The 14,165-nt window shown below is 45.2% G+C and overlaps 1 long non-coding RNA gene across 1 annotated transcript; it reads left to right on the forward strand.

Moving 5' to 3' along the window:
* Positions 1 to 209: 209 nt before the first annotated feature.
* On the forward strand, positions 210 to 4,476 carry LOC129634052 (uncharacterized). Its single transcript, XR_008705391.1, has 3 exons — positions 210 to 1,026; positions 2,172 to 2,228; positions 4,211 to 4,476. It is a non-coding gene; the product is annotated as an uncharacterized LOC129634052 (long non-coding RNA).
* The last annotated feature ends 9,689 nt before the right edge of the window (positions 4,477 to 14,165 follow it).

Here is a 14,165-nt window from a genome sequence, read left to right on the forward strand (position 1 = left end):
CCACCCTCTGAGCACTGCTGTGAGTTCTGGCTGTCAACAGCTCACAGCTGTCCTTCTCTAGAGCATTGCCCTCAGCCAAGGGAGACCGACCTTATCGGGAAATGCTTGAAGGTTTACAACCCACAGCCAATGGCTGACAGATCCAGGAGCAAAAGCCCACCCCCCTGCCCCCAGCCCCTTTGCCTCCTGACAACTCTGATGCTATTCAAGCTCCAGGGCTCCCCTGGGATCAGGCAGAGAGCAGACTTCAGCTGACCCCTCATCCTTGCCTAGCTTCCTCCCCGCCCTATCCCACTTTTGGCATCACTTGAAAGCACTCGTTTAATAAACCTCTAGCCCTCGGATCTCCTTTTCCTGCTCTGCTTTTCAGGAACCCTGTCTAAGAGACCCTCTCCCTTGCTGAGTTAGTCACAGTGACATGTTCTGGCTCTGGAAGAAAACTTGAAGGACAGGTGGAGCCCTGGCTGGGGCAGGGGACAGTGGGGTCCTGAAAAGGGAAAGCAGATAAGCTCTGGCCCTCCCCACCCATCCTGAATGGGCTGGCCTGAAGGAGTGGCCAGCACCCACCTGGCCTCCAAGATGCTGTGATTAACTTTTGTGCCAGAAGGAGAATGGGGACCTGGGGCTTTCCCTCCTCCTTTTTTTCTTTTTACTTCTCTTTCGCTTTCTTCAAAAGCTGAGCCCAAGTTAATCAGATAAATTCTTTGCCAGTCGCACCAACCATTTTTCTAAGATTCAGTCTCCCCAGAGCGACTCATAATTACTCCAGACTGAGACATTAAAGCAAAAGGGGAAAGAAGAGGGGGAGAAAAAGATGTTTTTAATTAAAAAATTAATTTTTCCAACAGACCCATGGATGGCTGCCTGGCTGTGGTGCTTCACTACCTCTGAGACAATCCCCTTCCATCCGTCTTTTCCTCATTAAATCTCGAGGAAGGGGAGGGGGGCCTGGAGCAGGCAGCCCCTTCCTGAACAAAGCTTTCTCTCCCTCCAGCAGAAGCATCCAACTCTCTGCCATCCTGAAAAGTAAGTGGTTAGACTGCAGGAATCTAGGTGAGAACAGCAGACGCGGGGTGCAAGCTTGGAGTCAGACAGACTCGGGCCCCTATTCAGTCCCTTAGGACATGTACAGCATAGCAGCGCTCCCTGGCACCTCCCTCTTCAAGTAAGGTCCTTCGACCAGCAGCATTGACATCACCTGTTAGAAACCAGAATCTTAGATCACCTGAATCCAAATCTGTGTTTTAGTAAGATCTCTGGTGACTCATGTGCACACTGCATTTTAAGAAACACTGTCCAGGTGGCTCTGAGCCTCAGTCAGCTCCTCTGGAAAATGGGGAGAATAAGGACCTCCGCCTTGCCGTTTAGTTTGCAAGGTTTATGGAGGCATAGAAGAAAACAATTCAGCAAACTGTAAAGCGGGAACCTCAGAAAACATTCACTACATAAAACTCTGAGCCTTTTTGTCGTTAGGTGTCAAAGCTCACATCTGGTAGCCTTTCAGAAACTTGATTTGGTGAGCCAGAGGCCTTCCCACTCACTCGGGTACTTCATTCCCCGTATCTGGGGCCCAACCAGGAGTTTCTTAAAGCAACTAAAGAGTTTGTAATCAGGGAACTCTTGACCAGAGGAAATAAAGTCACTCACTGTCTGAAGCATCATCTAGGTGCCTTCCCTGCTCACAGCAAGCCATGAGCTACTGGGGGTGAGTAGGCTGGGGTGAGGGCAGCTCAAATCCCAATGTCACCAGGATGCAGGCACCCACTCTAGACAGACATCAATAGCCAGAGCCTCTGACTTATATTAATTAAATTTTACTGGAGTATAGATTATGCTTCCCTGGTGGCTTAGTAATAAAGAATCCTCCTGCAATGCAAGAGCTGCAGAAATGGTTTTGACCCCTGGGTTGGGAAGATCCCCTGGAGGAGGGCATGGCACCCCACTCCAGTATTCTTGCCTGGAGAATCCCATGAACAGAGGACCCTGGCAGGCTGCAGTCCCCAGGGTTGCAAGGAGTTGGACACGACTGAAATGACTATCCACGCATGCCCTGGAGTATAGTTGCTTTACAATGTTGTATTAGTTCCTACTGTACAACAAAGTGAATCAGTTACACATATATATGTGTGTGTGTGTATACATATATTATATATATATATCCTCTTTTTCAGATTTCCTTCCCATTTAGGTCACCACAGAGCAGCCAGTGGAATTCCCTGTGCTACACGGTAGGTTCTCATTAGTTATCTATTTTATATGTAGTATCAATAGTGTCTATATATTGATTTTTACATTGTCATTCCCTTCTGGGGTCTTTCCTGAAGACATAATCTAAAGTGTGGACAAAGCCTTGAGTCATCAGGTTACCTCTTAATTAAGAGTGACTGGAAATAACACTGAAGGAAAGACTGAGTAAATGGTAGTAAGCACCTTTGAAATATTAAAGAACTACTAATGACAAGAAGACGTGTTTATAATGTAATGTAGGATATAGAACAGCTATAAACATACCTGTGTTTTAAAAAATTGTTTATATGTTTGTGTGCCTGCAGGTGTGTGTGTCTAGGCTTCTGGCCAGACAACGCTATAGTTCTGGTTTCCAGGGCCTCTGTAAATCCAAGTCCCCTAAGCCAGGGGATCCTGTGAGCAAGGCTCTGCTCCAGTAGAAGATGACTGAGGGAGGAAGAGAAAATAATAGAGGAGAAGCATTGGGGCCCAGCAGACAGAGCCAGGGATCAGGGCTCATCTCCAGCACCTGCAGAGTACTGCAGAGACCCAGAGAAGGAAATTAGAGAATAAGGCAGGCATGGACCACACTGCAGGGGTGTGAGGGAAGGCTGAAGCTCCACGATGGAGCTCACTCTAAGCCATGGGATGCAGGGCAGAGCATCTCCAGGCCTGGATCCTGGAGCTGGGGCCAAACCTGCAGCAGCAAGCCTGGAACTGACACTATGTCACAATATTCAAAGGTCTTTGTTGGCTACATTTTAGGGAGAAAGGTGCTAGACTTATAGTAACAGTGGACCTTCAGTCAGGATTCTTCTCTAAACTTGTGCTCTGTGGGCCTACCACTAACTCCCTCCACTTTTATGCAAAACTTTAACAGTGACAGAGTAAACTTAAAAATAAAAAAAATAATAAAGAATGTACAACCCAGGGAAGCCAGAGGAAGCTGACCCAGCAAAGCCGCATGCTGGTTTAGGGACGGAGTTCGCAATACCTACAAGATCACCAAGGGATAGAGCCTTAAGCAGGATATAAAAGAAGGATAAAAACCAACATTTTAGACAATAAGAAAAAAATAAGACCTGGTTTTGCACTCAGGACTTCAGGGGATTAAAGGAGCAACTACAAAACCAACAGTTGCTGGGAAAAATACAGAGAAAAACTGCCCCCTCAGGATGTGCTTATAGAGCAAAATTTCAAAATGCATAAAGAACATTGATGTTAAAGCAAAATCAACAGTTAGAAGATGAACTTATTGCAGAGAAAATAACTAATAGAATAATCTTTAAATGGCTTAACATTGTTACCAAACCAAACTTGGGGCAACTCGCCTGTTGCACAGTAAAGCCAATCTACTGACACCACTTTGTGGTGAAGGAAAACTTGACATTTAATGCAGGGGCCAAGTAAGGAGGTTGGACAGCTTGTGCTCAAAAGACCTGAACTCCTGGATGGCTTTCAGGGAAGGGTTTTTTAAGACAGTGCAAGGGAGAGTCACAGGGTATGTGATCAGCTCATGCACAATTCTCTAATTGCTTGATGGTGAGGTGACAGGGTGATGTTTCTGGAATCTCAGTCATCATCCTTCTGGTTTCAATGGACCTAGGGTCTACATGCTGGTGGTCAGCGTGCAATTAACTTTTTCCACCTGGGGGGTTTTATTTGCAAAATAAATTAAAGATATGGCTCAGAATATTCATCTATAGCCCTGGGGAGGAATGAAAGGTACTTGACTTTGTCTTGCGGCTTAACTATTATTGCTTTTGTCTTGCTTGACTGCTTTCCTTTGCTTCTGCATTTTCTCACTTTTCTGATTAAATTTTTTCTTTGAAACTCCATGAAGACATAGGACGTGCATGTGTGGTAAGTAGCTTCAGTCGTGTCCGACTCTTCACGACCCTGTGGACTGTAGCCCTCGAGGCTCCTCTGTCCATGGGATTTTCCAGGCAAGAATACTGGAATGTGTTGCCATTTCCTCCTCCAGGGGATCTTCCTGACCCAAGGATCGAACCAGCATCTCATGAGTCTCCTGCATTGGCAGGTGGTTCTTTACCACCAGCGCCACCTGGGAAGTGCTTGAAGACCTAGGAGCCTAAAGCTTTACTACAAACAGGAGGCAGGGGACACGATGAGGGAGGGGGTTTGTCCCCAAGAAGGCCACCACACAGGGTCCTGCTCAGTTTCAACAAAAGCCTGTTTAGAAACCTTTAAAAAATGGGAGAAAAGACAGCATCTGCCAAAAGGAATAAAAATAAGCATAAATGTAACAAGAGTAGATAGATGTAAAAATAACCCATTGAAAATCTTAGAAGTGAAATGTATGGACTCATGTGAGAGTCCATACTCATTGGGGGAAAACCCTCCAAACTTGGATAAATTCTAAACTACACATGGCCAAAGGGAAATTTAGTGAATTGGAAGCTAGTGCTAAGGAATTTAAGTAGAACACAGCATAGAAAGGTAAAGATATAAACAGTCCATTAAGAAAAATGGAAAGTAAATTGAGTTGCTGTTGTTCAGTCGCTAAGTCATGTCCCACTCTTTGTAACCCCATGGATGGCAGCATGCCATTTGTCGGGAGGATCTAACAGATGCCTAATAGGAGAAGAGAATCAAGGGATGGAAGAGAAGTAATAGTCAGAAATATAAAAGCAGATTATTTCCTAGAATTAAAGGAAAAGATAAGTTCTCAGGGTGGAAGTAAACATGGAATGTCTGGCATCATAAATACAGCTGAATCACAGCTAGACACACGGTAGTGCAGCTGCAGAACACCAAAAATAAGGATTAAAATGTAGAGGCTTCCAGAGAGAAAAGACCTTTCGCCTATCAAAGTCCTGACAAGAAGACATACAGACCTCTCATCAGTAAGAGGCCAGAAATCCCTGGAGCAAATGCTTCAAAGTACTGAGTATAAAAAAAATGGAGGTTAAAATTCCATGTGCAACTAAATAATCACTCGAGAATAAAACAAAATAAAACCTTTGTCAGACTTACAAAGACTAGAAAATTTATACCCAGGGACCTTCATTGAAAGAAGTTCTAAAGAATGTACTTCAGCAAAATGATAAGTGGACCTAATGGAAAAGGTAGGCTGTACAAACATAAGAATGAGTCCAGAAATTCGTATACATATATGTATATATACACATATACATATGCATATACATATATATTAGGGTTTCCTGTGTGTAAGCATGCATACATACATACATATACACTAACTGAAATGTTGACCATAAAGGCTTCCCCAATGGCTCAGCAATAAAGAATCCACCTGCAATGCAGGAGACACAGGTTTGATCCCTGGGTTGGGAAGATCCCCTGAAGAAGGAAATGGCAACCCACTCCAATATTCTTGCCTGGAGAAACCCATAGACAGAGGAGCCTGGCAAGTTATAGTCCATGCTGCTGCTGCTGCTGCTGCTAAGTTGCTTCAGTCATGTCCGACTGTGTGCGACCCCATAGACGGCAGCCCACCAGGCTCCCCCGTCCCTGGGAGGTCGCAAAAAGAGTTGGACGTGACTGAGCAACTAAACAACAAAAATTGACCATAAAATGATAATAATAATAATAGCTACAGTTATCTTTTTAAAAAAAAGACGTAATATTTTAGACAATGAAATTGAGTACTTGTCCAGAGGATAATAAAGATACTGAATAACCCATAAACTTTGTTTTAAAAAAATAAGTAAATGTGTATATTGAAAATGTAAGAGTGCCACTAAAGATTATAAATACAATTTATAGGTTGTGATATGCAACTAAAGCAATATTTAGAAGTAAATGTATAATCTTAAATGAATTCATTAAAACATGGAAAAATTTTAAACACCTTAAGTTCTTAAATTCCAAAACAGAGGGAAAAAAAAAGAAAAACAGTAAGTAAAAACAGAAAGTAAAAGGAAGAAAACAATAAAGAAAAGATTTTTAAAAATTATTTTAATAGGAAACAAAAGCAACAGAGAGATACAACAGTCAAATTATTTCATCACATCTGCTCTGCAGAGTTACATCTTTACATGCTATAAAAACTTTCTAAATTTGTTTTTAAAAGTTATCACTTAGCTGGCTTAAAACTCAACATTCAAAAAACTAAGATCATGGCATCCAGTCCCATCACTTCATGGTGAACAGATGGGGGAAAAGTGGGAACAGTGACAGATTTTATTTTCCTGGGCTCCAAAATCACTGCAGACAGTGACTGCAGCCACGAAATTAAAAAAAAAAAACGCTTAGTCCTTGGAAGGAAAGCTATGACAAACCTAGACAATATATTAAAAAACAGAGACATCACTTTGACAACAAAGGTCTGTATAGTCAAAGCTTTTTTCCCAGTAGTCATGTATGGATGTGAGAATTGGCCCACAAAGAAGTCTGAGCACCAAAGAATTGATGCCTTCAAATTGTGGTCCTAGAGAAGACTCTTGAGGGTCCCTTGGACTGCAAGGAAATCAAACCAGGCAATCCGAAAGGAAGTCAACCCTGAATATTCATTGGAAGAACTGATGCTGAAGCTGAAGCTCCAATACTTTGGCCACCTGATGTGAAGTGCCTAGTTGGAAAAGGCCCTGATGCTGAAGGGCAAGAGGAGAAGGGGGAAAAAGAGGATGAGATGGTTGGATGGCATCACTGACTCGGTGGACATGAGTTTGAGCAAACTCCAGGAGATGGTGAAGGACAGGAAAGCCTGGCGTGTTGCAGCCCATGGAGTGGCAAAGAGTTCGACATGACTTAGCGACCGAACAATAACATACAATTTGTTTGGGTAATCCCATTATAGCTGATCTTTTTCTTTTCGAGTGGTTTGATGATAGACTTTAAATGCAGGCCTGAATGTTTTGACCAGGAAATGGGGGTAGAAATCTTTGCCAGATGCTTTCAGGTTTCCTACCTCGTTTGCATCCTCTGAACACCCAGTGAAGTGGGGAGGGTGGGGCTGTCACTGAGGGTCAGAGAGGCAGAGACTGTGGATGGTGTTGAGTGGCACAACCAGAAACAGAACCCACATCCCAACCCCACTCCCACAACCCCAGTTTTTCCTATGTCTCCCCAAGTCACCTCCTAGTTGCAGTGGGACTATGAAGTATCTTTCCTTGAAGCCTCCTCCCTGAGGCTGATTCAGACCAATCTTGTGCATATAACCTCGTTCAAGATGCCAGAGGTGGGACTTCCCTGGTGGTCCAGTGATTAAGAATCTGCCTTCCAATGCAAGGGATGTGGGTTCGCGCCCTGGTCGGGGAACTAAAGTCTCATATGCCAGGGGGCAACTAAGCCTGATCTCTGCATTTAAAGAGATGCCCTAGTGCTACAAGGAAGACCCATCACAGCCAAAACAAAAAATAGGTTTAAATTTTTTTTAATATTTTTTTAAATAGCAAAAGAAAAAAAAAAAGATGCCAGAGATGAGAGAAAGCCAATGTCCCTGGGGAACACTGCCAAGCAGTCCAGGCTCCCCTCACTCTCCCTTGGGGAGAACAACAGATCTTAGAACAGAAGGCTATGCATCTACAGAGCAGTCTCTAGTACTGGTGTTTGAGGTTCACTTTTGCAGGCAGACAGTGAGGAGGGGCTGCCTAACAAGACCAGAGTCACTGTTTTCCAGGTGGGGAGAAAAAAAGTTCTTGTGAAGAAAATTATCGTTCTTTGGATCTGCTTAAGATGGGGCTCAGCCGTTCTTTAGTTAATCTCTCCACATACTTAGAAAGAAAGTTAAATCACTGACGACTTCTCAGTAGAATGACTTGGCCCAATATTGTGGTTATAAAACTCTAGACTGGTAAATTTCCTCATCTGTGAAATGTCCTTCCCCAGAGAGCTTCCGGAGCACAGCAGACATGCAGCGATGTGAGAGTGGGCACAGTTAGATCCAGCCTGAGATGGGGGCCAGAGGTGGGCTCTGGGTTCCCTGCCCAGCCTGCTCAGGGAGCCCTCTTTCTGGGTGGGCTACTCTGTGTTTATTGCATCAGGATGGCATCTGGTTCTCCCACAAGCTCTGACCTAATGGGCTCTAAGACAACCTTGGGGCGAGTCACCAGCCACTGGCCTGGCGCTAGTACCATGTTTCCCCGGAGGAGAAAAGAGGATGTCCTCATTGCCCGGGGTTCCTGTAGAGTGAAGGAAAGACAGAAATTAGCATGCCCACCCAATTCCGTCACACTGTCACGCTCTTGAAAGAAAATACTCTGTAATTTGCTTTGAAATCTTGAAGAAAGAAAAATACTAAGTCACAGAGTATTCAAGGCTGAAAGGAACCTCAGACAACGACTGGCCCAACCCCCTGACTGTTTGGAGAAGGAAACTGAGGCCCAGGGTCACACGATGAGGATTCGGGGGGCCTGAGACCACAGCCCCCCAGGGTCGGCCTCCGTGGCCTGCTGCTCTCATGCCAGGGCCCTTGCAGCAAGGGGGTCCAAATCTCCACCGCCCAGAGGGGAAGCCTGAGGAGCAAGAGAGAGAGGAAGCTAAGGGGGAGGACAGAACACAGGGTGGCAGGAAGCAGCGTGAATTTGCTCAGCCTAACCGTACTTGATCAATCGTCAGCGGGGCGTGCGGAGCGGCTGCTGGAACCACAGCTCCCCGGAGCCCCATCACTCAGCGATATGGTAATAAAGTGGCCGGGGCTGGAAAAATGCTATGAGACTCCAGAGAGCTCAGTCTCATCCCGCCGGATTATAACCCTGTTATCGACACCCCTGAGGCTTGTTCTGTCTCCTTCAGCACCAGCTCTGGAGATGAAAGCTCCAGCGGGATGCCGTCCGACCCAAGCATCCAGGGCTGGGAGCAAAAGGAGGTAGGTGGCAGGAAAGACTGACTCCTCCAGGGCCACACCTGCCATCGATGTCCTTTCTTCCTGAATCCCAACTCCTGTGTCCACTGAGGCCTCCGCAGGGCACTGGGCTGTGTGCCGTGGGGGACAGAGGGAGGAGAAACTGGGGTCAGGCTTGATGGTCCTAGAGTGCTGGAGGCACAATCACCACCCGCCCAAAGATTAGCAGATAACAGAGCTTGTGCGGTTCAGCTGTTGATACTCTGAAGACAGACAGGGCCCTGGGGGTTTCAGAGGGGAAGACAAGCTTCCTGAGGGAGCTGCAGCTACATCGGGCTGCAAGGGTCATAATTCTACTGAACAAACTATCACCACGGGTGCCTGCAGACCACCACCCTCCTCCCCATCCTCCCACACACGGGTCTGAGAGCATCCTGAACACCAGGCACTCGCTGTCATCCTACGTAACCCTCCCCAGCATGTCAATACTTCCAGGAGAAAGTCAAAATCCCACTGTGTCATAATACTATTCAGCCATGAACAGAAATGAAATTCTGATATGTGCTACAGCATGGGCGAATCTTGAAATCATTATGCCAAGTGAAAGAAGCCAGACACAAAAGGACAAATATTGTATGATTCTGCTTGTAAGCGGTACCTAGCATAGGCAAATTTGTAGAGACAGAAAGTAGAACCGTGGTTGTCAGGGGCTGGAGGTGGGGGAGAGGGGAGGGGAATTTTGCTCTGTGGGGACAGAGTTTCTGTTTGGGAAGATGAATTTCTTGAAATGGATGTGGTGATGGTTGTACAACATTGCGAATGTACCTAATGCCAATAAATTGTACACTTTAAATGGTGAAATGGCAAACTTCACGTTATACATTTTACTACAACTTCTTAAAAATTCTTACCCCTGAAACTAATGTTATCTGTCAATTATACCTCAATTTTTAAAACACCCATCACACACTGCCGTGCAAGGCGCCGCCGCTTCCCCCTACTTTCAAGAGGGCACGTCCCTAGAATGAGGGGAGAACCAGAAGTCTTGCTGAACACAGGGAGGCACATAGCTCATCCCCTGAATGACTTCTGTCCTGGCCTCTGCAACCTGGTGCTGCCTCCTTTAGGCACTATGCCCTGTCCTGTCTCTGTGCCTTTGCACAGGCTGTTCCTTGGCTTGGAATTCCAGCCCCCGCTTCACTCTCTGGCTAATACCAGCTGATTCTTCAGGGCACCACGGACGTGCCACCCTCTCTGTGAATTCTCCCCCACCAGCCACAAGCAGAGTTACAGCAGTCCTCCTCTGGGCAAGCATATCTCCTCGGATGCCTGCATCAGGGAGCCTCTGCTGCTGAGTTTGTGGGCCGACTGGGGCTTCCCAGGTGGCTCAGTGGTAAAGAATCCTCCTCCCAATGCAGGAGACACAGGAGATGCAGGTTCGATCCCTGGGTCAGGAAGATCCCCTGGAGGAGGAAATGGCAACCCACTCCAGTGTTCTTGCCTGGGAAATCCCAAGGACAGGCTACAGTCCATGGGGTCACAAAGAGTCAGACACGACTGAGCAACTGAGCACAAGCAGGAAAATAATACCATCCTCTTGAAGTGAAGCTGGACAAGGCAGCCCGAGACATCACAGCAAAGACTCCCGTGTCACTTCCTGTGGGAATTCTTAATTAAAGCAACAACAACAAGCCACATCACTGATCAGAGGTAGAATCTGGGTTACTTCCCCAGCATTTTCCATTTGTAAGCCATGGGTCAAAAGCGGTAGGGCCATTGCTAGGGTCAAGCTTATTCTTAACTTCCCAAGAGAATGTAGTGATATTTTGGTCCACCAGCAACAGAGAATAGAATAAAAAAGAAGATAGGACTTAGAGAAAAATCAAAAGAGCAGCTAAAAGCTGGAGCTATCCATCTCTCTAGGAGAACTTTTAAGTGGCCCCCAACTAGAAGAACTTAAAACATGGATTTTAGCTTAAAACTCTTATGATCTATAAAAATGATACTCTACCAATCAAGATTTGATTTCCTATTCTATCCTGGTACAGAGGATGCTGAATTTACTTAAATAAAATCACATTCGCTACATGGATAGACAATAGATACATACATACCTAGACAGACAGAGATATGGAGACATAGAGCCGTAGACATCAGTTCAGTTCAGTTCAGTTCAGTCCCTCGGTCATGTCCGACTCTTTGCGACCCCATGAATCGCAGCACGCCAGGCCTCCTTGTCCATCACCAACTCCCGGAGTTTACCCAGATTCACATCCATTGAGTCAGTGATGCCATCCAGCCATCTCATCCTCTGTCATCCCCTTCTCCTCCTGCCCCCAATCCCTCCCACCATCAGAGTCTTTTCCAGTGAGTCAACTCTTTGCATGAGGTCGCCAAAGTACTGGAGTTTCAGCTTTAGCATCATTCCTTCCAAAGAACACCCAGGGCTGATCTCCTTCAGGATGGACTAGTTGGATCTCCTTGCAGTCCAAGGGACTCTCAAGAGTTTTCTCCAACACCACAGTTCAAAAGCATCAATTCTTCAGTGCTCAGCTTTCTTCACAGTCCAACTCTCACATCCATACATGACCACTGGAAAAACCATAGCCTTGACTAGATGGACCTTTGTTGGCAAAGTAATGTCTCTGCTTTTGAATATGTTATCTAGGTTGGTCATAACTTTTCTTCCAAGGAGTAAGCGTCTTTTAATTTCATGGCTGCAGTCACCATCTGCAGTGACCATAGACATACATGTAAGTAAAAATATTTAGGCTATTTGAATCCTTGTATTTACAAGAATGTACGATGTGACTTGTAAAGCAGCACATCTTCTACATCAGCAAGTCTAGGACTGTGTCTGCGTCCTCTGTTTCCTCATCTAGACTGTGAACTCTTTTTTTTTAACATTTATTTATTATTTACTTGGTTGTGCTGGGTCTTATCTGGCTGAGTCATTGTAGCACGCGGGATCTTTAGTTGCAGCCTGCAGACTCTTAGTTGTGGCAAGCAGGATCTAGTTCCCCAACCAGGGATCGAACCCAGGCATCCTGCATTGGGAGCGTGGACCCTTAGCCATTGGACCACCAGGGAAGTCCCTAGACTGTGAACTCCTTGAGGATAGGTCTCTCTGTTTGCGGTCTCAGCCCAGCGGAGTTTGGCACATAAACCAAAATAAATAAATGTCTGCTTTGTAATTGAATGAGTCAGTCTGTTTCTCCAGCACCCAGCACAGGACATGATTCTTAGCCAAAGCCTAGTATGTACTGGGGGGAGAAAAGGAAGGAAGGACCTGACCACTGATACAGTGCCCCCGCTGTAGACTGACCTACCTCCTAACGTTAAGCGCTTGGAGAAGCAGAAGTGTCACTGCAGACAGAGGGCCAGGTGGCCCTGCTCACTAGTCTGCCCCGTGGGGAAGACGGCAGGAGGGCGAGGAGGCCCAGCAGAGTTGCCTCCGTCACTGAGAGGCCAGAGCGCCTGGGTTGTGGGGTCACGAAGGCTGAGGCAGGAGCTGCATGGAACTCTCCGTGAACTGCAAGTAGCTCAAAGTCCACAGTTTAGGATGATGAAATCCAAGCGAAATTTCAAGATGAGACTGTTCGCTGTAGCAGTGTGTGTAATAGCAAAAACCAAAACAAACGCAAATAAAAACTGAACAATCCAAATACCCTTTGAAAGGAAAATGGGTACGTGGGGATAGAATCACTCTGTGAAGCCCTAAACTGTAATAAAATGGGAGAAGTCACAGCTACATACAGTCGTGTGAATAAATCTTAGCAACACTTAACAATGTTGAGTGAAGAAGTAAATCTCAGAAGATCACATATAACGTGATGGATGCCTTTCTATAAGGTTCACAACTAAAATCAAAATCATATTGCTCACTCATCCCAAGAAAAAAATGTTTCTATTTCTTTAATGTTGAAGCTATATGAGATGATGGATGTTCACTAAGCCTACTGTGGTCATCATTTCATGATGTGTGTAAATCAAATCATTATGTTCTACACCTTAAACTTACACAGTGCTGTATGTCAATTATCTCTCAATAAAAACAAAAGAACAATGAAAACATATTATTTCAGTATCCACAGGTATGTGACTGAGGTATCCAAGCTCCGAGCTCACCAAAAACTCCAATTTTTCCTCCTTTGTAGGTACCTGCCCTCTTGAAATTAGGGAGAGCCATGGGAAGAGCTTTGGCCAGTGAAATGTCACCAAAGTGTTCAATGTCAGTTTAGGGCAGAAACACCTAAGTATGGGTGCTTAGTTCTTACTCTCTTCCCCTGCCAAAGCAAACCCCAGATCTTAGTGTTGAGTAGCAATCTCATAGGAGGGTGGCTGCGCCGTGCCTGGGGTCCATGTCTGCAATGTCCTTGGCTAATCTACAATGGCCATGTGGCATGAGTGAGAAATAAAATTTTGTTGGGTAAAGCTACTGAGATGAGGGATTATTTGTTACTGCAGCATAACCTGGTTCATCCTGATGGATACAATAATAAAATTATATTTAAAGTCAAGATAGTGTTAAACACAAAATTGAGCATTGTGATTACCCTCTGAGAGGGAGGCAGGGGAATAAGATAAGGGAGGAAGAGTACAAGATTAGTGCAAGTATTGTTAAAGCTATAGATCTTAGGTTGAGTTCTGAGTTCACACCTGTTCACTATATTATTGTAAACAAAAATAGGTCATTGTAAGACTTCCCTGGTAATCCAGTGGCTAAGCCTCCACACTCCCAGTGCAGGGGGCCTGGGTTCAATCCCTGGTCAGGGAACTAGATCTCACATGCCACAGCTAAGAATTTCCATGCTGTAACTAAAAATCCCACATGCCCCAGGTAAAGATTCTACATGCCATAATGGAGACTGAAGATCCCACGAGTGCAAATAAGACCCAGCACAGCCAGATAAATAAATAAATAAATATATTCTTAATAGAAAAGCTTTTTAAAAAAAATAAACCATTGTAAACAAACTGCTTAATTAAAGGGGCCCTGTATAGGCCAATAAGGAGTGTGTCATAACCAGGGATTGTGATTACCCAGCTCCGTGTATCTGAGGCCCATTTAAAACTGAAAAGAAAAGAGAGTGTCACTCAGATATGAGCCAGAAACCCAACCACTGTACCTGCCACAGGCTGCTTGCATCTGACCTTGTAGAATACGTGT

The sequence above is a fragment of the Bubalus kerabau genome, chromosome 19, assembly GCF_029407905.1.
Source record: "Bubalus kerabau isolate K-KA32 ecotype Philippines breed swamp buffalo chromosome 19, PCC_UOA_SB_1v2, whole genome shotgun sequence".
Taxonomy (NCBI): Eukaryota; Metazoa; Chordata; class Mammalia; order Artiodactyla; family Bovidae; genus Bubalus; species Bubalus kerabau.